General features: G+C 40.3%; 1 protein-coding gene and 1 long non-coding RNA gene across 5 annotated transcripts in view; one reads left to right on the forward strand and one right to left on the reverse strand.

Annotated features, from left to right (window-relative positions):
• The window catches only part of RERG (RAS like estrogen regulated growth inhibitor), a 108,453-nt gene that overhangs the window by 19,869 nt on the left and 63,362 nt on the right, over positions 1-25,222 (reverse strand). The gene's annotated exons all lie outside the window — the stretch shown is intronic.
• On the forward strand, positions 18,128-23,734 carry LOC121073118. Of its 2 annotated transcripts, XR_005821514.1 has the most exons (4): positions 18,128-18,338; positions 19,477-19,615; positions 21,275-21,375; positions 22,004-23,734. It is a non-coding gene; the product is annotated as an uncharacterized LOC121073118 (long non-coding RNA). The 2 variants fall into 2 exon arrangements; XR_005821513.1 differs by lacking the exon at positions 21,275-21,375 and having other exon boundaries at positions 18,135-18,338.

Raw genomic sequence — 25,222 nt, forward strand, 5'->3', positions numbered from 1 at the left:
GCTGCAGACAGAGAGCAAAAGGTGACACTTAACCCACTTCTGACCCTTTTCAAAATTAAAGCAGTAGGAATCCCCTCCCCACTTCCTACTTCTGTGCCCAAGAGTAGGAGAAGGCTCAACACACTGCAGAACAAAACTAATTAATTCAGCTTTGCTCAGTTGGAACCTATTTTCTTAAATACAGTCAGAACATTAGTTTTCAGGAAGATTTAACTCTGCCTCATGCTTGGAGAGTAATAAGAATCTGATCCTAAGGAAATGAGATCACTAGACAAGACGCAATTTTAAATCGGTGTTATTCTTTTTTTCCTTAGGAAATCCTATTTTTTTAGCCTTTACAGAAGAGTTCTCCTTGGCTTTCAGAGTTCATGTGGCAGTTCTTAGCTAAAGTTACTTTTCAAGCCATAGTCATATGTGGATGTCATTATAGTACAAGAAAATCTCTGTGTAGCTTATTTTCCATCCATAATGATGTCTGCACCAGTACTTTTTTTTTTCCCCTATGGTTTGCCTCAGCTGTAGTAGTTTAAACATCTTGATATTTCAAAAGTTTGGTCATGACTCTTCTCTAATTAGTAGTAATTTGTTCCCTAATTGCTAGCAAAATACACAGCATGTTCTATTTTGACTGGGACGTGGTGCAGGGTAAAAGTTCTGACATGCTTTCAGAAGACTCCTTATCATGTTACCTTTTGAAAGCAGATTTTAAAAATGCTTCCAGGGGCACTGCAGCCCACAAAGGTGGTAAGCCTGCTTGCTCAAGTGTTCAAAAGAAACAGCATTTGCTCTATTCCATCTCATGCCTGCTGCACACACTGTTTTTCAGAAGTTGAGATTGCAAGGTATTCCTCCACCCTCCCGGAAAAAAAAAATGGTTGGCACAGAGAAACACATAGTTTCATGGAAGCAGAGTGGGCTCTGAGATGGACTCTAAAGATGGAAGACCATAATTTATTTTGATGTCAGAATAAGAATTCACGTGGGTATAATCATGGTCTGTCTTGCTTGTCAGCTTATCACTGTGTTGTTGTTCTTAATGAGCACCACCCACGCATACACAGCAATGCTGCTAGAGCGAAGAAAACCCCATGGGATGGCTTTTATTGCACCTTTCTGTCTTATGACTGTGAGACGTTGGCTCACAGATGTCCAGGAACAGTGCTCTGCTTGCTGCCTTGGGACTGCTGCTGGGGTCCTTGGGCATGCTGTGTGCAATGGCAAAGAGACAGGCGACGCGCTGCCACCCCTGTGGGCATGCAGCTGAGCGGGGCAGTGCTTCTGAGGCAAGCCACTGCTGGTGTTTGCACATGGCCCTTCCAGCTGCTCTAATATCTAGCCAGGCAGATGCTTTCCTTAGCTGTCTTCACATAGTATTAGACTGAAAACCACAAGGTATCTAGAATAAATGTGTCAGGTTCAAAGCTAAAGGTGCCCGACTTTTCACAGCTGTACTCTGAAGGAAAAGCAGCGGGGTTCTGTCTGTTGTGGTGCCTTACACTGGAGCCTGTGCCTGGGCTTGCAGTAACTAATGGAGAGAAAGAAAAGACAGGAAAGTGGGGGAAGCCTGCCCAACTATTTTCATATTTAAATGTGGTCCACTTCCAGTCGTGATAACCTTGTACGTGTAGATGGAAATCGCTGGAGATGAGAGTCAGTGGTGATGGGGGCTAGAAGAAAATCTGTTAAGCATTCACATCTGAGAAAGGTGGTAGAGTGCAGCAGCTCTGAGAGAGAAGAGCTGATACTGGACATAGCCAAAATAAAGGAGGCGAGGCCAGATGGAAAAACATAAAGAGTGGTAGAGCTGGACCACAATAGCTGAGATGAGCCTGGGAGAACACAGATACAGGTGCATACACTGGATGAATTGATACAGGCTTTGCGTGTTACTGAGATGAAGAACTAGTGATCACAGATGTGAGCTCAGGTGAGGGGAGAAAAAGTAGGTTGGATTTTCCTCTAGCAGGGGAGGTCTCTATGCAGAATACAAATACTTGCATACTCAGGAGGAAGCTGAAGAAAAGAAAGGAAGGGTGGGAGGAGGCTGCCATACACAGGGCCAGACAGCAGCTAGTCTCACTCGCTGGCTGGTCTCAGCAGGGAGAACAGCAAGCCCAGCAGGGAGCACTCTTGAAACAGTCCCAGCTTCTCTCCTTCATGGCAGTGGTCACCATCCGTCCTATGGACTTTTCCACTTCCACACATTTTGACAAGGCTGAGGGTTAGCAGATGCATTTTACAGATGAGGAAAATGAGATGCTCTTGATCCAGTGTCGGTCCTGTGTATAAATAATCACAAGATGTTTTGGATAGGAAGCATCTTCACCTCCATCTCATTAAAGTTGCTTAGCAAATGGACTTCTGACATCCGTCTGACATTACAGCAATGTATGCAACTTGATCTGATTTGACTGGAGAGAGTCAATGAGAGGAGAGCTGGGAAGGGAATGCAAGTGATTAGTCTAGACCAGCTTGTTGGCTCATGCTGCCTCCCCTGGAAGTGATCCCTCTAGAGCAGGGATATTACTGTGGAGCCATTTTGTTTATGTTGAGCTCATTTACTGCCCGATTGCATCACTTATGTTTTAGTGAAATAACTTCTGCCGGCAGAAGAATCAGAAATGAAGACATTAGGAATTCACTACACTTAGGACTGTGGCATTCAGATTTCTGCTGCTGGCATAAGTGACACTTCAGGCAAAGCAATAAAACTTCCTCATGCTCAGGGATGCTGCAAATAAAAAGTTGAGGTCTTGTTTCCTTCTCTTCTTAGCAAAGGTGTGTGCATTCTGCTTAACCTATTAGCCTTATTTAGCTCTAACACTAAATAATATTGAGTCAAAACCAACCCAACACTTCAAATTAATTGTATCTGCATTCTGGGTTTTGATTCAAAAATAACAGAGATTGAAAAATGTATGAAACATTATTTTCTGATTAAACTAGGTGACTAATTCCAGTGTTCATATTAAAACCACCATTTCTGGTGCTCATCCTAGAAAAAGATGAAATGCATTTTGAAGCAGAAAAGACTTGGATTGATGCAGTACCTAACAGAAGTGAATTTCATTGTCCTCTGCAGAGAGTAGCCCACGCCCTTCCCCTAACACATATTGCTTGTGAAATGCATGAACTTGCAGACTTTGAAGGAAAGAATCTCAAGCAAACTGCAGTTTGGATTCCCAGTGTGTTTTTTGGAGACATGACCATTACCTAAGGGAATTGATGTAATGTCCCAGCAAAGGAAGAATAGACTCATGTCTCTTCTTGCCTTTCCTCACACCCTCTCTTCCAAGTCAGCTGTTTTGTACAGGGTTTAAATTAGGGTAGATCTTGGCCCAGGACTTTCATTCACTCATGTTTAAACCTTCTGCCTTAGAAGTTTTTCTTGGAGAAGAAACGTGACTGTCCATCAAATACATTTCCACTGTAACTCCACTGAAGACAATGAAGTTATACCAGGAAATAACTTGTCTTATAAACTGAGATTGTCAACCACATAATTAATCAGTTTCTTTGGGACTTTGTGGCTGAGGCCCTTACTCAGCTTTGAAGCTCAAAGTCTGTCTGTATCTTCTGGAACGCTTTTTTTTTTTTTTAATTTTGAGTTTTGTTTTAGATCTTTGTTTGGATTTAGAAACATATAAATGCTCTGATAAAATGTGCAGACTGCCTGAATACATATCTTTGTGATTTTGTTACTGTTTCAGCTAATGCAGGCTGTGCTTTTGGGGTCAGGAAGAATGGAAACTGGGATTTATTTGAAAAATGACCCCCTTCCCCAAAAGCTACAGAGTTCAAAGTTATTCTAGGAAAAATAACAGTTCTCTGCAGTGAAATAACTATGATGACTCTTTTATGCCATGAGAATTTTCAGCTATAAAAATGATCTGAAAAAAGTCCCATTATTTAACATATCAACAAGTCTGTTACTGGTGCCGTGATGATGTGTCATCAGTAAACCATACTTGGCAGGAGACACCAGAGTGGTTGAAACCAGTTGTTATAACAATCAAAAAGCACTTCCACAGGCCAAGTATTTCATTTTTTAAAAATTGGTATTTTTGTCAGAGTTCATCTCCCGTTTGCCCTCCCGGAGGCCCCTCGTGTATCTGAGTTTCAGGGGACTTGGAGCACGTCGTGAGCCCAGGTCTGGCTATGCAGCATGCTGGCATGGGGTATACTGCCTCTTCAGAAAGCTCTGTGCCCAGCTTGGGAAGGTAATAGTTTGTTTTAAAACCACTACCATGAAACTTCTAATTTGCTTCTGAAAGTGCAGGTATTTCAGGGAGAGGGAAGAAATAGTCATGACTTCTGATGGTGTTTGTGGGCCTGGGTTCAACTTAGCTTTGACTGTCTCTCAGTTAATTCAGCAACATGGAGTCGTGAGTGGTGAGTTAGACATCAACAGGAGGATTTCTCTGTGTTCCCTATTCTCCTGGCTTCTTACAACATGCTTGTAGTAAACTAGAAGGAAACTTTAATGGAATGTAAAAATGGTCTGTTTTAGACCGCCTTGCTTTCTCATACTCTGCATATTTTATGCATGTTTTAATCACTTTCTTAAGCTGTGAACTCCTTAGAAAGATTACTAAGTGTGCTCGTATGTTTTTTTCTGTAACAGCATAGTGAGGTCCTCCACTGACTATGATGATGTAAATATCAAAAGCATATATTACTTTTAACAGTAAATACAGAGTAGGATTGAACAGCTGTGTGACAAAACGTGTTACTCTTGACTTTCTAAAGGTTATGCTTCCTAGAGTAATGTAAGACATTTTCTTCAGCTGTAATGCAGCAATTTGTTCAATTGGAAGTCAATAACTGACCTTCTTTTGGCAAGTTGTTTGGAAGGACAGTGCTGTTGTGAAAGAGAGACCAAAGTCATATTCATCCGTCTTTTAACAAGCTTCCAAAGGATCTTCATCTTTTGGTTCTGACCACATATCAAAGTAATTAGCAACTTGTTTTAAAACCCCTGTCACTTTCCAGTTTCTAGTGTGCAGTCTTGGATAGTGTTTCTTCTGTCAGTGGCAATTCCAATTTATCTCAGATGTTAACTACATTTCACTGCTGTGCAAAGTACCTGCTTTTAGGAACTTCTGAGTGGAAAGCAGCTAGAGAAAAGTAATTTGTTTCAAGGAGCTCACCTGAAACTCTTGCAGTCCATAGTACTGTTTATTTAATTATCTCCTCTCAACTGTCTTAATAGGAGACTTGAAGGAAACTCTTAATTAGATTATTTTGCAAGTACTTTTTAATTGAAAAAAAAAAATAAGTTGTGCTTTTAGCAGAGCACACACACTAATTTACTTCTGTCTCTACTGAAAACAAATGTAAAAGTCATTGCCATCTGTGCAATGAAGCCAACGCTTGCAGGTGCTCACAAACCAGGAAGGTGAGGGATCCTTTTCCCAGCTTGTACAATGGTAATTGCTGTATCCACATCCACGCTCATCTCCAGGATGGCTGTTTGCACAGCACTCTGCTCCCCACATGTTTCTGCTCTCTTGGTCACTGATCAGGCCACGTGTGGGCTGCACAGGCCTTGGGGCGCTGCTGTCTGTGTGTGTCCTGGCATGGGCTCTTGTGGGTGCTTAGCTCTTGTGCCACTTCCAGCTGTGCCTGCTCCTGTAGGCTGGCAGCTTGCACACCACTTAAATCTGATGTTGGGGAGCTGTCGGTATCTCCCTTCGCAGGTAGAGATGTGGTCTAGGGATAGAATCCTCAGGTGAGAGGGAAAAATTGCCACTGCTGAGAGACTGGGAAGAAAGCAGTCTTGGCACGGGCCTGCTAGCAGGACAAAGGCCACCTTCCTTATTCAGTAGTAAATATGGAAAATGTGAGAGTCCATACTAACCATGTCCTAATGTTGATAGCAGGAAATGCTTTTTCCCTTGTTTCTGGCATGGTAGTTTCATGATAAAAAGAACTTTTCCACATATTCATCTGAAAAAGCTTACTGCAAATGCTGCGAAATATACAGTCCGATAGTTATTCATCCCATCTCCATCGAGCAGGAGGATTTTTCTAGTAATATTCTGCCCATTGCCTTTTATGCTGGAGGCATTTTCTTTACAACAGTAACTGCATGTGACATATAAGCAGGAAGCTTCATTTATATTATATTATCCCATTCCACAATATACTGTTGCAATATAAAGTTGTTTATTTTACAGGATTCCTTTCATATAGAAGACAAATGATCAGACTGGTGCGTCTAATGGTTTTGATCATTTTAGAAATGCAGAGTGTGATATCCATACTTCTACCATTTCTCCACTTTTGGCTTTATTGTATAATTTGTTATGTCGCCCCTTTGTGAAGGATAAACTTTCTGGTGTGGTATTACTAACACATATGGTTTTTCAAAACACAGTTAATGATAACACCTCCAGATGTTTGTGTGCTCAAGACAGTGTACTTGTGATCAGGCTGTAAAGCAAGTCTTACATATGAAATCACACAAATAGCTGTGAATTCCCTGCATAACTGACACAGGCAAGGTAAGCTTTGAATTTGCATGCTCTTTTTGAAAGATACTGGACAGAGAAAGGTTTAGTTTTCCACTCAGTATAAAACTTTGACATTAAAAAAACAAAAAGCAACAAACAAAAACTAATTCCATTACAGGGAGATGGCAAAGATGCATGTTCTTGACTGTAGCATCCAGCAACTACTCCATAGGCTGTTTGTTACCAGTGTGGCACAATGGGAAGGGACAGCAGGCTGCTCAGTTTGGATATGCCCTGAGCTGCTCCTAGGGCAGTGTACAGCTTCTGCCTCGTGCCCTGCTAGGGCGAAGGGAGGAATGTGCACCAGCACAGAAGGAAGCAGCTGCCAGTGCAGAAGCCAGGGGTTGTTGCCGTTCTGGTTTAGTTTGGGGTGTTTATTTGTTTTTACTTGATTTTGAGTCTCTCCTTCAGTAAAGAAGGCAAGAGAAGGTGAATAAGAGGAGCTGGAAGAAAGGAGAGAAGTTGCCTTACTAGAGAAGGTCCACATGCCCTGGGAAAGTGGTGGACCCTTCTCACAGCAGTCAGAGTAGGGAGCACAGACTCATGACCAAAGGAGATGAAGAAATGTTGCCAGTACAGTGAAAAGCTAGCTCTGTGTGAATCCTAGGTCAGGGCAGGGACCACTCTTCGTGTCCCAGCTGCTCTGCGAGAGTGACCTGTCTGCCAGCAGCCTCCTGGCCATCAGTGTAAGGGGGAGGCAGCTGGCAAGGAGCTCAGCTGACCCATTCACCTCACCCTGGAGTTAGTGATCTCTGGTTTCTGGTGATGTTTCACCATCCTACAGACTGCTCTTCTTGCTGAGGCAAAAGACATTTTGTTTCACGGAGTATGCTGTGGCCTCATCAATCCATGCTGGAATGGAGCAGCACGCTTTTGCAGCTAGGCTAAAGATTTACTGTAACTCTAAATGCCTAAAAATAGCTTTTTTTTTTTTTTTTTTTTTTTTTTTTTTTGTCAGTCCCTGATGAGTCAGGCTGGAAGAAGGGGCAGTTAGCGTACTGTGAGCAAGGCCACCATTGTTAATGTCGGATTACTGTGTGAATTTGTAGCCTTCAGGATGGCAAAAAGTACCTTCATGAAAGTGCCTTGCTGTACCACTGTTGCACTTAGTCTGTACTTATCAGGACAAATGGTAACTAGAAATGGCATGAAGTGTACCTTCTATCATTTGCCTCAGGAACCCAGTGATGTAAAGGGATGCAGTGCTCCCTATTTCATTTTGGTAGATGGCACTGGCTGTTTCTGTGTGGTCACAGTCTGAGCAGAATATTTATCGCTTTCTCCTCCTGAGCCTGACTGTAATAACTTTCCTGTCTCACATTAACTCCGTGCATATTTTATCAGATGTGACTGCAACTCATATCTTGAAAGATCATCTGTCCTGTATAATTTCCAGTTTCCTCTGACAAAGGAGCTTAGGTGAATGCTGGAACATTATTAGTTTGTCAGCTGTATTGACTGATCAATACGCTCATCAATAAATAGATGCATGCCTGTAAGGTGCCTATGTCACAGGGGAATGGGCATTTAGGGCAATAAAATACACTGAAAACTGACACATATTTTCCATAGACAACTTTTTTTTTTTTTTTAATATAACAATAATGATTGATAAGATCATTGATAAATGTTACATCTTTTTAATATGGTGCACAGTACTACATTTATGGGAACCCATTGTTTTCAAATTGTATAATTAGTTGAATTTGCATTGCAGCTCTTTGCCTACCTGGTACTTTAAAGGCAGAAGATAAGGAACAAGGAATTGTTTTCTTTCTGATGGGCTCATTGCCAAGTACCTGAACCAGACACCTGGGGAAGTTCCCAGAAGAAAGAATGGAGAGAGGCATTTGAGAACAGAGACATCAGAGAGTGACAATAAACTACAATGGCTTTCAGGCTTCCGTGACGAGGTGCTATCAACATAGTGTATAATCTTCAGAATGCCTCTAGCATCTCATTGAAAGTGGTTTCAAATGTCCTGATGGCTGTTCTCATATTGTATCTCTCTTTTTGTTTTTTTTTGGCGTTTTTTTTTTCCCTCCCTTTGTTTCTCTAAGACATCTGCTCCTGTTACTTGCTTGCCACCTGGAGTCTTGAACTTTTATTTGTACCAGCATTTTTTTGTTGTTGTTACAGTAAACAGTTTTTCCATTACATGTGGGAGATTAAGAGGCACAGCAGCAGGAGCACAGAAGCTCTTTAAGAGAAATGCTATCATTTCCACAGTAGGGTTCACAATCCTAAAGAACAAGAAAAATGAATGATAGACTGTGTTCAACAGTTAAAACACAAATGCTATGGACAATATGCTTCTTTGTCATGGTTCAAAGAACTATGTTGCAAAGTGGAAAAATGATTAGCTGAGGAAGAAAATTTAGGCTAAAGATTTTCTAACCTATTGTAGATAGAGATGCTCATTGCTAGAGGCAAAGTAAAAAAAAAAAAAAAAAAAAAAAAAAAAGACCCCAAGGGAGATGGGACCAATAGGCATTTAGTGGTAACCAACGGTATCAATGGCAGGATCACCTTTTTTCTTTTGTGGAGCAGGCTTGAAGAGCAGGTGTGGGTGGACAGAAACTTTTCATAAATCATTGGCAACCAAAGCCTGTTTCAGTTTGAAACCTAACAGTGATCTGCATGATCTCACATACTGCTCATACCACTGCCAGCAGGAAGATTGACATACAACTCGGAAGTAATGATTTCCCATCAGAGCTACAACATGTTAGGTTGGGTGATGATAAACAGCATCAAGTGGTCCAGCCAGCATGCTACAATGTGGTGTGCTTGGTTCCCAATACTAGTAATGGCATTAAATTAACTTAAACTAATCCATTGTTTTGATAAATAACTCTAATCTCCTATCTCTGTCTGCAACTGCAATTTTGTAAACACTCATTTGGTGCCTCTAATAATGTGGGGGCTTTTATTAGCCTTCTGCTTGGAATCTGGACATTCAGTCCTGGGAACTGTTCAGAGTAAACTAAAATTTTGTGCGTTGCAGGGGGGAAGCATGATCTAAATTTAAATGGTAAATTTCTGCTTTCATTTTCAATACTTAAGGGGATTCAGTTACTAAACATCATACATCTTCAAATAAAATAAAAACCACAGTAGTAGATAATGGACTTTGTGAAAGCTCCGACTTATCTCAAGCCTGCATCTTGGAGGATTAACATAACTTAGTTTATGGTGGTCATCACAGCTGCCAGGAGATCTGGCCCTGCCTTTCTGGAGTGCAATAGATACAGGGAGTGTTCTGGTCTCAGCTAGTTAAATAGCTATACTCAGATAAAAGTATATATCAAGAGGAAGCTCTGATACATTTTACTCATGAAAAATAGTGAGTTATTCCCCCCAAAACTGAGGTGCTATTTGTATGAGATTCTTTTGCACATTTTTGATCCATAGAAATTACACAGATGGCAAAGATAACCAGTCATATATTCAAAATTCTCACAGTCATTATCTCATTCAGTGGTTTACCCAGTTTAAAGTGACCTTAGCAATGGGATTTTCTTCATTCCTTTTACATGATGCTGCAAACACCAAGTTCCTGTTTGTTCTGAGGGGACGTTCAAGATCCCACGGCAGTTTTGCAAAAGCATTACGTCAGCTTTTCCTGCTAGGATCTTATCCTTAATCCTGAGGATCGGTAGGTATGTGCCACCCCCATGGATTGCAGTGTCAGGTGTTCAGAGACCCTTAAGGTCTAAAGAAGTTTGCAATTATGATGATGTGAACTTGTTATTTTCCCAGGCCAGTCTGATAAACTGCTCATTGCTGAGTTGTCCTTCTAATGCTTTTCTTAAGAACACTTCCTCAGTTTCACCCCACAATCTTTTTAGAGTAAGCAGAGAGAATATAAACAATTCCAATTTCTCTGCCAGCAGCTGAATAAAGAAATATATGCTTATTTTTCCTGTTACTGCCCTATAGAGTGCTGTAACCTGGCTGCAGCAATCTGCATTTGCTTAGCTATTGATGATGACATCATATGAATCATGAGGAAACACAGCCCTGGGAATCTATAATCTTGACAAGTAAGAAAACCTCCAGTTGCTTGTAATGCAAGGCTGATGCAGTGGCTAGGGAGCCAGTCTGAGATGTGGTTTACATTCCTTGCTCTGCCATGCTTTTGTTTGGTTTTGCCCAAAATAATTAGTGATTACATTTTAAATGTAAGTGTGCCTAGCAGAGCAGAGAGGTAGCCAGCATCACATTAATAACCTTTAGACAGTGTTGGTCTCTAAGGATGCCATTGCGTGCTCTTGTCCTCTCTGTCTGTCCCCACCAAGTCTCTTTTTGTCATGCCCCAGCCTAAGTGCACCCATCTGGTCGTGCTGATTCACATTGTTGTGGGGAAGAGCACCACACGGAATCAGTTCAATTGCAATCATTAAAAAAGATGCTCTTTCCCCAAGATTTTTTTTTTTCTGTTAGCCCTGATCATTCCACTGATCCTGGGAAAGGCACAATGCCTCCAGAAGCCAATGTGGCCAAACTGAGAGCAGAAGGTGGTCTTGTGGGAAAGGTGGGAAATGCTTAAACTGGCTTAGCTTCTGCAGAAGATGTGCCTTACATCTGATGATTTCACTTATGCTAGGGCATTTCTAGAAATTCTTTTTTAGATGTGTCTTCTGCTTTCAGCACCTGAGCAGCTTTTGAAAAACTTGGTCTTTAGTTTCTCTGCATGCTCCTCAATTTCATCTGGAACCTGGATGTAATTGTATAGCTGTGGAAATAAATGGATTATCACTACAGATAGGCTGATGCTGACAAAGCATAAGTGTTTAGGAAATATAAATATTGTTTTTTACTTGGATGCTGAAACAATGCTTGCATAAATGGACCTTTAAAGAAAGCATTATTTGTTCTTTGTTGTTTCTTAGAAGCTGCGTTTTTCGTGAGCTGTTCACAGACAGCAAGAATATTCTGTGACCCTGAGTTCCCTACTGCTTCTTATAAAGGAGACAAATTTAGGTGGCATTTTTTATTTTCCTCATGCTCCCTGACATATCCTCTCCAGCAGGTAAAGATGAGTCTTGCGGTCTGACAAATAAGTCTGCTGCAGGGTGGGACGAACTCTTCAGCTTCAGCTGACTTCAGCCAAAGCTGAGCTTTCTTATCAGAGCAAAGGTTATTTTTCAAGTAGTCTGATCCCCTCTTTATTTCGTTGTTTTCATATAGAAGAAAAGATATGGTCTTTAAGCTCCACTTACAGGCGTAGCCTCCCCTCTGGGCTCACTGTGCTTATACCACAGAGCACCTGGGAGAGTCGTAGCACCTCCTGCCCATCCAGATCCACCTGGGGCAGATATGACCAAGCCCCAGTGACATGGAGCCCTGAAGGGGGCAATAAAACCCACAGCAATGCTGTTCCTGCCCCTCTATGGCTTCTGCTCCAGATGGGTTTAGCTACTTTATCTCTTCTGCATGTTATCACAGAGGAGGAACAGTCAAGGCAGTGATTGCTGCTCTCTCCACTGATTCTGAGGTCATAGCTGGAGGAGGAATTTTATTATTCCGCCCTATTCCGAGTTCCTTCTCCCATTTTTCAGAGTCTAACCCAAAGAAAGTGCCATAAGTGGCAAGAAGAAATGAATAATTCACTGCTCTAAAGGAATGAGCATGGTCTGGATAGAAAAGGGACACTTTATGCACTCATTTTAATTAGATGAAGAACAAGATTTAAAGGTATGTCACTCATTGATATAGTAGATAAGAAGGCCATAACTGTGTTTAGGAAAGCAGAGAAGCAGCAGACAATCATTGTAACCTGTCGTCAGATAAGCCACTGTGACAGAAGGTAGTGGCTGGAAAAGAGAAAAGCATTCCTGGAAAAAACAACAACAACAAAACAAACAAGCAAAAAAAAAAAAAGACAATGAAAGGACAGAAAACTTGCATGCCACAGAAATTTTTCTTAGGTGATCAGGCATAAGGAGGCTGTTTGTGATTGGGCTGTTGAATTGTTCAACAGCTAGAAGTACCCTGCCATTGCTCAATATAGCTATATATTTCTGCGATGACTTTTGTACTGAATTCTTCCTTCTCTGAGTGGAGCCTGAGGCACAGCCCACTGAAGTCAGCAGCAGCTTTGCCTTTCTCTTTGTAGGTTGGAGCTTATGCCCCTGGGGGGGGGGGGCAGGTATTTAGGTGCAATGAGATAAGTAATGCTCTCAAATTGATACCAGCAGCAGCCCCACCGCTACTAGAATGAGAAGCAAGACTGAAACCACAGTGTCTGCCATAGCTGGTAACAAGAAGGCTTACGCTAAATTCCTGCATCGTAGAGCAGTCTCCTGAAGAGAGAGCTTCTGATCGCAAACATTTCACTAGATAATGATCTTATACTGGAGTGTTTGCTTTACTATTCAGGCCTCTGAAAAACTTGTCTTCACAGGAAAATCATCTCACGTGAAATAAAGTACAATTACGATTCCTCAACAGCTCTTACATGGATAGGCCTACTCCTGGTCTTTCTCTGGTTGATTAAACTAAACCGATTTCAAAACTCAATGTGAAAAGTATTTTTAGGACAAATTCTGACTGCTGGGGCAGGGAGCTTCTCCAAAACTATCTGGCTACCTTTTCTCCCTACTATTTATTTGCCCACCTCCTTACCTAGGCTTGCACAGCTGTCTAGATGGTCGCAGTGAGGACCACTGCAGCCACTCACCTGCTATTGCCAGGGGGCTTTATGCACTTGCTGTGGAATATGTTGGCAAAGTTAGTCCCTTGGAAGCGTGTCCTTTTTGAGTGTCCAATTTTGGTCAAAAGTATCACTTCAGGTGCTTACCTGCATCTTTGTGTCACTGTCACTAAGTCAAAAGTCCTCCCACTCCCTGCAGCTCCCCGAGGAGGGGAGACGCAGAGGGAGGCGCCGGTCTCTGCCCCCTGGGATTGAGCACAGGGCACGCAGGAATAGCAGAGAGCTGCCAGGGGAGGGTCAGGCGGGCATTGGGAATGTGGCTTTACCGGGAGGGGGTCAAATGCTGGGACAGGCTTCCTGCAGGTGTGGTTGATGCCCCAAGCCCCGCAGTGTTCAAGAGGCAATTGGGCAACATCCTCATGAATATGCTTTAACTTTTGGTCAGCCCTGAAGAGCCTTTCCAATATAATGGTTCTATTCTATCTAAAGAAAGCATGTGGCCTAATAGAGGAAAAGAACATCTTATGGATGTCTGTACACACACAGCTAATGAAACATGGACAACAACTACAAGCTAGGATTAGACTCAGCTGTTGCTTTGTTATGTTTTTGCTCCGCCAGACTTGAGCTAGCTTCCAGTTAGCTGTCAGGAGAGTGCCTAATACAGGGCAGATGGATGTGTTATAAACCACAACAGGCGACTAATGAATCTAAAGGGGTATCACAGGGTGGCATGCCAAATGGGTCATGGTAAAAACATTGCTTCAGTACAATGCCTGAGGGAGAGCCTAGGTAGTTCAATTTATATATTGGAAGTACAGGAAGTACGTAAAGAAAAATAAGTATCATTACAACTATTGTAAATCACCCTTATTGGTAGAGATTTTACTAGAAACTTTTTGATGAAAATGTTGCCATTTTAGGCTAGTGCCCATCTGACCCCCACCTCCCATATTCTGAAAGGAAACCTGAAATGCTTCAAATTTTGGTCAAATTTCATGGCAGGTTTCCCCATCCTCCTGCTTGAACACTCTCTTTTTCTTTTCCTACCCTTTCCAGAAGTAAAAATATTTTTTTTCAATAAAAAAATTGTAAGAGGAAAAAAATGTGATAACTTCCTAGCTAACTACGTTTTGAACTAGTTCTGATAAATAATTCCAAAGATGTAAATAGTCATAATGCTAAAATAATTCCTGGGATTACCATTGTCAATATAATACATTTTCATGGATCTTGCTGTCTTCTCTTTGTTTTGCAACATAAAAGCTAGATGACATACCAGTTTGAATCTGAAAAGATCTTAAATCCATCAGCTGATGTATTATCAACTGGTTTGATGTTCTTGCTTGCCATTGTTGGCAATTTTATGTAAATCATGTGATTGCATTCTCTTTACCAACACTTGCCAATCAAACCATTAAAACAGATCACTTTCCCTTTTTCAAACATTTCTTTTCACGACTTTCACAAAAAAAAAGAACTCATGTCCCTTTCTCTGTACAACAAGAAAACTCAGCCTGGTTTTATGCAGGTGATGCAAACATCAGAAAATCAAGTACCAAAAAGAGGATTAATGAGTAACTAGTTCCTTCACAAGTTTGGTGCATGGCTGCACAGCTGATGGCCCATGGGTCTTTTCCATCAGGTCCTGGCAAAATGATTTTTCCACTGTTATATAGGATCGTAAAATGTATTTGTATCCAAAAGCCCAATCTGAACAAATTCCTATAATGTCATCTTGTCACTGGTTGTCAAAATTTTGGATGACCCCAACTTAAAAGACTGGGAAATCTTTCACATGCCTTTTAAACATTTCCCAACCACTTCAGTGAGGTTAGATTTTTATTTATTTATTTATTTATTTATTTATTTATTTATTTATTTATTTTCAAAGTACCGGATCCAACATCAGCCTCTGTAGACATTCTAATTTACCGTGAGTGTAAGTATATTTAAGCTCTTAAGATGCAAATAGTGGCCTAATTAGATCTTCCAGAAGCACCAAGTTTCCTGGCACTTATCTGCAGCTCTGGGGACATACTTATGTTAAAAATATTGGCCCTCAGTCTCTGTTTATAACTTGCAATTTCTGCCTTTTTTTTTTTTCCAAGAAGGAGTACAGTCCCTGTACCTCTGCCAGTTTAGAATTTGCTTTATAGGTTATTTCATACATATATATATATAAATATATATAAATAAATATTCCCATAGCTTCTTTAAAATAATTGGAAGTTTTGTGCATTAATATAAAATTGGGTGACCAGCACTACATTACATGGGACAGCAAAGTAGAGGTGAAAAAACATGGACATAAATCAGGAGAAAATACAAAATTGTTAATGTGTTTTGTTTACTCAGAGGTAGTCACACTAACAATGTTTTTCTGCAAGTCAAAGTAGTATTTTTTTAGGTTGCTAATTCTACCAACAGTACTCAAACAGAGAAAGAGAAGTAAGGAGGGTCAATTTAAAGGCTTAGTTGAAAATCATTAGGAAACTTCAAATGATTTTTGATTAGGTTCTTAAGTCTAAGCAAAGCAATGACAAAAGTCTTTTACCTAGCCTACTTAGCTAGGTGCAAGAAATGTTTAGTTGCTCACTTGCATGATCAGCTAAATGGAAGAAAATTTGGAGGCTTAGCCTAAAATCTAAGCTGTTAGGGACCTATTCATAACAGCTGGCTTTAGCCTTCCAAGACTAATTTCTCCAAGATCTCTAACTGATAGAGATGGAGAGGGTTGGTCCTTCGTAATGCAAATCAAAAATGTAAAATTACACTTCTGCATTGAATTACAGTCTGGAGAACCCTGTCTCTGTCCCTTGGATACAGAGTTGCAGGGAGCTAACACCTCCCTGCTTTTTTTTTTTCCCGTCACGTACACTCAGGTTCCAGTAATACTATGGATATTTGGGTTTCTTATGTACGCAGGGTCATTTTGACATACTGGAGGGCAGGTTAGGGACATTCCAAGGATCTCTGTGAGTGCACTGAGAGTTTGTGGTTTTCCACAGTGAACTGTTAGGAAAACTTGTCTGCTTCTCTTAGCAAGAAATAAGAGAAAATAAATGGTCAAAGCGATGGACTACATATGACTTATGTTTGTGCTACAGAGCGGGTAGGTTACCAGCCTAAATAATAGCCAAATTTAGGCTTGACCAATTTGATGCAAGTAAAAGTAGTTGACCTTAAGTCAGAGGTTTGTATGTGGAACCAGAGGAAATTCACTGTGAGCAAGATAAAGGGAGAGAAAGAAGCAAAAAATGTCAGTAAATCCCCAGTGGAAAGGACAGCAAACACTGATGCAGGCAAATGCAGTCTGCAATTCAAGTCAACTGACATACCAGTAATAATAATAAATAATAATAATAAATAAAGCCAAACAGAGCCCCAAGATTCATCTTTCTGATGAATTTCTGTTTTCAATTCAAGTCCATATCTAAAGTAGATGGGACATGGAGAGAGAGGAATGACCATTTAGCAATGGCCAGAAGCTCTAGAGCCTATGTCTTCACCTACACCACAAAAAGAGAGTCCTACAGAGTGGAGAAAACGCCTCTTATATGCAAGGCTATTTCTGGTATAGAAGTGAGAGCAGAGCAGTCACCCACACACATAATGAAGGTGATCTCCTGGTAACACTGCTTTTCCTTTAATTCTAGCTGTGCATTTAATGCACTAGTTTTGATAAAGTGAATCAGTATAGAGGCCTCCAAAGCAGAGTGTTGGCAGCAGAGGATGTCTCTGGATACCTTCCCTTCTTTTTGCCAGCTGGATAACTGGCTACTGCCAGAAAATCTGCACAAAAATGGCTATGCCACATAATTAGATGAGGCCCTGTGTTTCTAGCATGCTTTGCAAGGTATCTTTGCTTTGCACTCAATCATAACAGCCTGCTGAGCAGACCTGCTGCAGTTTAATTAAAGTGTCTGGGTCCACCTCCTGTTCCTCTTTAATAACATTAGTCAGAAGTGAATTGTCTGGTGCCTGCCTCTTCCAGGTTAGCGTGAGCTGCTGATGCAGAGCTGGCCAGATTGGTTAATTGCACCCCTGACTTTTAAAGGTCAGGTCTTACAGAATCTAATAACACTCAGAAGATTTCCAAAACAAGGTAGATTGGAAAGAAGAGTCTGGATTCCTCTGATGTGACGCTGCCTATTGAGGCCTGGGACAGATCAACATCTGCAGCTCCCCAGCTGAGCAGTCCTGCCAGCAAGGGCAACAGCCAGGCTGGAAAGGACGCTTGCAAGGGCAGCTTCATCTCTGATTTTGAGCAGCTGGTAGAGTTGCACTGACTTCTGGAGGTATGCACTAAAGGAAAGAGGGCAGAGCAAGAGAAAAGTTTATCTCAGAGAAAGCTGTGAAAACACATCACTACTCAGCTGATTTGTCTATGTGTAAAGGATTGCATCATATCCCAGAAATTCTTCATCCTTAGCTTATCCGAATAGGAAAACTGAATAGTTGCTCAAGCAATATCAGTTGGGATAGAAAAATGCAGAAACTTGAAAACCATCTTGAGAAGACTAAAGGATGCACATCCTCAGCTTCTGTCATGATCTAACTGTCCCAGTCAGGAAGGGAGTGGATGTGGTAAGGAGGACACGTAACTAGCATTTACAGTTTGTATGGTTTATTCAAAGCTAATAGCCACTATATTTGAAAAGCAAATTATTGTCTGTTTTAACCTCCTTTATAGGCAATTTGCATTGTAAGCACCTGTCTCCTGACAGAGGACAGGGGGCAGCTGAGGGCAGTTGCTGCCCTTTTCCTCTCCCCAGGATGCCTGGAGGCAGCAGGCTGGAAACTCCCCTTGTGGGAGGGAAGGATGATCCTCAGCTGGGGTGCTCCTTCTTTCGTCCCATGCCGTTCATTTTCTTCCTCATGCAAACACCTGAAAGGAGTTTAGGCTGTAAATCCTAAAAATATCCAGTCCTCCCTCTGTTCCTAATTCATCTTGCAGTGAGCCAGGTGGTCTTCACTATGATAGCCACAGAAAAGGGGAAGTCTTAAGAGGCATCAAAGAAGAGCTCTTGCTCTGCTCGCAGAGGAAGAGGAGTCAGTCTATTTAATTACAGCTGGGACTTCCTCTTTTCCTCTTGGCAGACAGCCTTGTTTAAAATCTTCCATTTTCCAGTCCACAACTGAGTTTATACAAAATGAGTGGGGTAGATATATGTTTTTGGTCTTTCTGTAGTTGATGATTTTCTAACGTTGTTTATCAAGTAAAACATTGCAAAATGTTTGAACAACTACTTGTATTTGTTCCTTACTTTTCTTCTTTTTTCACTCCTACTTATCCTACTTATTGTTCTTTTAAGGGCCTTTTCCTTTGAATTTTAGCTTTTTTTTTTTTTTGAATGTGCTTGTTTTCAACTGACTTGCATGTAGATGATGTTCAACTGAATATGCAGTTTGGGTAAGGAGATGTTTACAAACTGATATTAAAACACTCTGCTTGTTTGTACAAAACATAAATTGAATAAACAGTAGTTACTAGTTTACTGACATTTCTTTGCTTTACTTGGTTTTCGCAAACAACGTAGGGGTGTTTGTTCTATAATTAAGAACATTTAGAATATTCTAAAAAGAACTTACTGGTTTGTTTTCTCTAGAAAGATATGTTTCTGCAAGAATAAGATTTAGAAGGTAGTTTTAAGTTTTCACAGTATATTGCTGCTTTTCAGATTATTCATCTCCTTTATTTTTTATTGTTTCATTAGGTATTCACCCACTGAGTCACTATCCTTTTTTGTTGCTTATGCTCCAGCTCCCTCCACTATACCTATTTTGTCTAACAGTATGCCCTAAAATTAATAAAAGGAAGCCTAGTGTAGATATATTCATGTTTCAAGTACTGAAACACCTTTTATACTTATGTTTTTGCTACCATCTTCCTACATTGATATGAACTACTCTGCACCAAACCTATGTTCTTTACAATCATACTGCATTACAACTTCTGTATTCTTTGTAATTCAATGCAGATTCTCAATCACTTGTAGTATTGTTTTCTAGATTTCTCAGCTAGTCCCTGTGTTACCTTCCTTCAGCTATCACCTCGATTTTATATGAGCTAAATTTTCAGTTCCCAATTCCTGTGTATCTAATATCCTTCAAGTTAATTTCGTCAGTCCTGATAATTTATCGTTGATAAGTAACTAATAATATTTCCTGTTTTCTAGTCAGTGTTTCACAATTACACACTTTCATGTAGCTTCTATCCATGTTATGTTTTCAGCTATATAAGCAAGTTAATAGAAATATCTGATATTTGCTCTTACATAATTCTGTTTTCACCCACAGTTCTACAAGATGACACCTTCACTAGAAGAACACGTTTCATGATAAACAGAAGGTATACAGATGCAACGTAACTCACTGGGAGCCAACCTTCAATGTTGACACAAGAAAAAAAAAAAAATCCAGTTCTGGATTCCATCAGGTAACGCTACTATGTGACATTTTCCTGCGTAGGCTGAAATTATTCTGTAAAGTTAAGACTTCATTGCCTATTTTTTTTTCATAAAATCTAAAGTATATTACATTCATAAAGTAAAATGTGCTGACAAAAAACAGCACTCAGATTTACTTTGAATACCATCTTGATTTCATCCAAATTAATGTTTATTTGTTTAGGTTACTTGAAGCTTCCTTGTAAACTGAAATTGCTCAGCACTTTTGAAGTTTGAAATAGTTCAGTTAACTTACTTTTTCAATTAGTTCTTCATGTGCTTCTGTTCTTGTTTGTTTTGAATAAGACCAGAAGAAAATACTGCGCTTTCCTCACAGATGTTTCTCTTAATATTCTGATTTTTTTTGTGCTACCGGAGATGTCTTGATGCTTTGTTACAACCTATTTTTGCACATGTGACCCCTGTGCTGCTACCTACATGCAGCACTAAATGATGCTCAGTGTACAAGATCATGAATGGCAGCTTCACTATGTAAGCACAGTAATTTGACAAGCTTTCCTAGCATTGCACAAGTTCAAAGCAGGAATTGATCAGGTTAAGTATTCTTTCAATTTGCCATCAAATTATTCTCTTGTAGCATTACCCTTCATTTAGAGCAACAAACATTGCTAGGTGTATGAGAAGAAAGATATGCCAAAAATTCAGAGGACAGGTGGGGGGAAAAATAGTAGGCTCATGCATGTGCGTGAGATAATGTATCTAGAAGTTGCAAGTATATTTTTCCTTTACTTAAAACCTACTTAAATAAGTATATGTAACTCAAATATTTATTTTTTTATTATCAGAGTTGGAGTTACGCTTCATATTTCTGCATTTGGATGATGATGATAATAGGAAAACTACAGTGAATAGGGTAAACTCACTGTGCAGAACAAAACAGTGTGGCTGAAGTTCAGATAAGAGTTTAAGCATTACTTGTGATTCAGTGAAATCAGTTGAATCCTGCTGATTTACATCAGCTGAACATTTGGCCAGAAATGTGTTGCCAGAAGTGAAGAAATCTGCTGAAGAAATCTGAAGTGAAGATCTGCTAGTATCCTTTAAACAGAACAAGAATTTAGGGGTGGCGGAAGAATTGATGAGGTTTGAGGTGGCTGCCCTTTCAACTCAGAGAAAGGGAAAGACAGCCACTGTTCTGTGGAAAGTATGTTGCCAGCAGGTGTTCCATTTGATTTCTAGATAAGTGTGTTCAGAGACCTCTCCTGATTTGTCTACATGGTGTCTTATCTATTTTGGAGTTGGGTTAGGAGTAAATGTATACTTGAAGTCATTGAATGGTTTGGGTTGGAAGGAAACTTAAAGACCACCCTTTTCCATGCTGTGCCATGGGCAGGGACACCTCCCGCCAGACCAGGCTACCCAAAGCCCCATTCAGCCTGGCCCTGAGCACCTCCAGGGATGGGACAGCCACAGCTTCTTTGGGCAGCCTGTTCCAGGGCCTCATCACCCTCTGAGTGAAGCATTTCTTCCTTATATCTAATATAAATCTACTTTTTTTTTAGTTCAGTGCCATTACTTGATCTTGTAAATTCTGGATTGCTTGATTTTACTTGCCTTCTGGTGCTTACCATTCCCAACTACCCACCAATGCAGTCAGTCCTATGTATTTTTTTATGCTGCGCACTCAGGTGCTTCTTATAAGACATGGATTAGACATTACTGGCAGTGTGAGCCCAACATGTGTATCCATGAGAAAACAGACCTCAGTCTTGACAGTGCTTCTCTAAAGGTATAAATCTTTATTCTTTCATAAAGCCCTCCAATATCCTAGTACCTATAATTACAGATGTTTATTGAAGACTATAAACCATTTCATGCCTTTGAGAAAGAAAATTATGTGATTATATTCTATGGATGTGCAGTATGCAGGTTAACCATCTGCTGTTCTGAGTATTATTTCCCTTTATTTTGTTCTAAATTATCTGTACCAGCTGTTCATCTTTCCAGAATGATGTTGTAACATTGAAACATGAGAGAAACAGGAAGCACTGACTAGATGTTACTTTTTTCTTCATAATTATATGCTCTCTTGTTCCTCATCTGTACTTATTGTTTTTATCCTACACTGAGTAGACTCAGGTGTGAACTTTGCTTTTCTGTACTGCGTTAAAAATAAATACTGTACTGAAGAAATATTATTTTGATTTAAAAAATGAAATTTAAAGCTTAATTCATAGTTCAGGTATGACTGAAGCAGTCAAGTGATTAGTATTTAGAAATGATGGTAAGGATGTGTTATTGTACAAAATAATTTTATTATCGTAGTAGCTATGTTAGATCCTAGACCTGTCTAATGCACTCATTTAACATTTTCTCACAAACCTAAGGCACATGTGTATATTTCTCTTCAAATATAGGAAGGTTTGAAGAGGATGAAATTTGTCCATCTTTGAAGACTTGGTTCCCCTGCTGTGGGCTTCAGCTGCCATTAAAAAACAGATTCTAGTTAAAATTGAAGCTCAAAAAGCTGTTACACTGCAGAGAATTCATCATTGGGAGAAGCTGCATTGCCGCTACTAGCGGGAGTAGAGGACTGACAGCTCCTACAGTAGAGAACTGTATCTTTGAGCAGCAGAGCCTGAGGATTTGCTGGAAAGTTACTCCTATTTCTGTTGCATCCTTAGGATGTAACCAGGAATCATGTGCAAGTCTTTCAGTCTGGGAGTGTCTGCTTCTGTAGACTGGTCCTGAGAGCTGAATAGTGCAAGGAAGGAGCAGAGTCTGTAGGGAGACATCCCAATCTGAGCTGCAGCGAAGTGTGAGGCAGCTTTGGAAAATCAATGCAATTGATGAAGCTTGACATTTTAATTGTCTTTTGTTTGCAGAACTAAATTAGGTTATGAAGAACAATGATCAGTGGCTGTGATTAAAAGTTTGAAATGTGCCAAGTATCCTGAGATTTGTACTAGATTGTGAGTGTACATTGTATGTAAGTGCTAGGTTTGAAGTGGCTGTAAGCAAATAGGGCCAAGAAAACAAGTGAGATTGTCAAAGCCAAATTAAAATGCTTTTCCTCCTCGCATTGTCCCTGAAGAGCTATTGTGTTAGAACTTGGTTTCCAAAGTTATCACTAATTTGTGAACTAGCAGGATTCTAATTCCGCTTTAAATGGAATTGTCTATCCACCTGTAATGCTAGAGTCCCTAGTGGCACTTCTGTAATGATATCTCTATACTACATATGACTTGTACCATAGCAGCAAATAATTTAAATGGAAATTACATGAATGTAAAAGAACATGCATGTGTCCTTGAACTCTTCGAGCTCTGCTAAGACCACTGTATTTAAAAAAAAAAACCACACACACAAAAAAAACAACTCTAGCATGATGAAGCCTCCTAGCTGAAAGGTGCTTGGTGTTTTCCTTCTTAAATTCACTTTCTGCCAGAAAAGAATATGTAATGCCCAAGTAACCTTGAGTCCAGATAAACAGCTAAGTGTTCCTGTAGTGCAAACCTCCCTATGGTTTTATTGCCCCCTTGAAACACAATTGCTATAGAAGTGTCTGGGAAACTGTACTAAAACTGTCCCTTTGAATGTATTAATTAGAATCTGTCAAGCATATTTTGACTGGAAACAGTTCGTGACACAATGAATACATTTTTGGCCTTAAAAGGATACTAAGACAGGAACAACAACAAAAATTAGTTAATACTTGTTGTATATTTTTGTTTCTAAAGTTAGATAGCATAAGTCTCAGCAGGGACTACTCTTGATCTACTGACTACAAGGTCTACCTTGTCACATGAAATTCTCAAAAACAGCAAAGCTCTTTATTCTGGGTTTCAGGCTTGGTTTTTTTGGGGCCTGAGTGTTTACTATCCAGAGACTTGCATTCATCAACCACATATGAACATGGCCTGCTGTTAAGCGATTAAAGTTCTGATATTTATGGTTCCACACTGCTGTAGGATGAATGAATCATGTATTTACTTGGGAGATTAGACACAAGGGACCTGTTGCACAGCAAACAACCATGTCTGTAGGTTCTGAAGCGCTTGTGGGCTATAAAGCACTAGCTTAATGATGCTGTTCCTCCCGAGTAATGCCAAAATGTCTTTGCTACTTAAATGCAGCCTGTGATGATATCAAAAGGAATATCTGAGAAAGTCAAAGAGAACGAGGGATGGGAATTGAGTGAGGAAAATAAGTTGGCTAGTTGTCACAATTCAATATCCCAAGATATCAAATTCTATTCTAGGCCTTAAGCTGGACTTGAGCACAGACTTGTCTGTCAGAAATGGTCTAAAAGGGTAGGAAAACAGGAAAAGCATGGGGCACAGAGGTACACAGTTTCTGCTTTAGTTTTGGGAGCAGCTGCAGGGAGGCAATTAATCTGTCAGGAAAATTGTTGCCTTGGAAAATCTTTTAAGAAAAGCAGTGCTGTTCGCTCCAATCTTTGGCGACTGGTACCACTTATTTTCTGGGCTGTGCTCACTGCTTTGCTGCCTGCATAAGGAGCAGTGGAAAGCCTTAGGGTTCAAATCAGTTGGCCAAATGTAAGTGTGAAGTGGCATTAAAAATTCCCTATTGTACATTATGTGGCTGTGACCACCCCTTAGAAAAGCACGGGTGTTTGATGGGTCCTGTCTCACCTAACAGTCTCCTGTGCCTGTCTCAGGCAGGGCATCTCAGGTGGCACTAGATGACTGTTTAAGCAGCTTCGTAGAGCCCTGGCTGGTCATGAAGAGCATAGACATCTCATGTAAACCTGAGCTAGTAGGCATGTTAAATTTTGCTTTCTGCTAGGGTCCTACCTTTAGTCTCTCTCAACATCTCTCCCACAGGGGGCTTCATATGGGATCTCACGACTAAATTCACATCCATAAGAAGCTGAATAGCTTAGGAATAACTACGGCCCAATAATAATGTTCAAATGATCCTTTGAGGCAGATGTTGTAATAGGAGGCCACTGGCATTTTTACTTTTTTTTTTTTTTTTGCTTGCTTGCTTCCTGCAGATGAATATGAGTCTCTTCCCACTAATACCTTTGATTTACATCCCTAAGGGTTTTCCTTCTTACAGAAGTGCAAATGACAAGTGAGTCAGAGCCCACTTAGGAGAATACCCACCTGTGGCAGTGGTGGTGTTACAGATTCATAATCCTACTGCATGAACCAAAACTAAACTGTTTCTGTGGATGTTGCTATGGGAGAGCTTGCATATCACCAGATGTATTGACCGAACAAGGTTATAACATGAGCTTGGGACAATCTCTGAGAGTCTAACATCCACAGTTTATCTGCCTCAGCTTAAATTGCTCTAGAGACAAAACACTTCTCATTAACTTTGCTCTTTGAGCGACTAGTGGGATAGCAACAGTAGTGTGAAAAATGAAGATGTACTCGTGTGTCAAGGACATTCATTATCTGTAGGATGGATGGGCATTTACTCTCAGAACAAGGTTACCCTGTTACAGAATTAGTGGAAAACTAAAGAGGGAGGAGGTAAAAGATAAGCTCACCTATTAAAGATTTTGAAAACTGGATGTGGATGGGAAAACTTGCCAGCTTTGTTTGGAAGGATTTTTTTTTTTTTTTAAGTAAAAAGAAAATATTACAAGCCAACCTCCAGCT

Source organism: Cygnus olor, chromosome 1 (genome assembly GCF_009769625.2).
Source record: "Cygnus olor isolate bCygOlo1 chromosome 1, bCygOlo1.pri.v2, whole genome shotgun sequence".
Lineage (NCBI taxonomy): Eukaryota > Metazoa > Chordata > Aves > Anseriformes > Anatidae > Cygnus > Cygnus olor.